Source organism: Mustela nivalis (assembly GCF_964662115.1).
Source record: "Mustela nivalis genome assembly, chromosome: 5".
Lineage (NCBI taxonomy): Eukaryota > Metazoa > Chordata > Mammalia > Carnivora > Mustelidae > Mustela > Mustela nivalis.
The window spans coordinates 122,036,328-122,036,633 of NC_139024.1; positions in this window are offsets into that span (position 1 = coordinate 122,036,328).

A 306-nucleotide genomic window follows, 5' to 3' on the forward strand; every position below is an offset into this window, starting at 1 on the left:
ACTGCCCTTGCCAGGGGACTGGGCTAGGTAATCTGCTCTGGTTTGCTCTGTTTGTTTTTGTTTGTTTGTTTATTGTTGTTGTTTGTTTTTAAAGATTTTACTTATTTATTTGACACAGAGAGAGAGCACAAGCTGGGGCAGCGCAGGCAGAGACAGGGGGAGGAAGAAGCAGGCTTCCCACTGAGCAGGGAACCCAGTGCAGGATTCGATCCCTACACCATGGGATTGATGAAGTTCTAGAACCTTGGTGAGGTTCTGTGGGCAAAGGTCCGGAGCCGATGATCAAGAAAGAATTCTTGAGACATC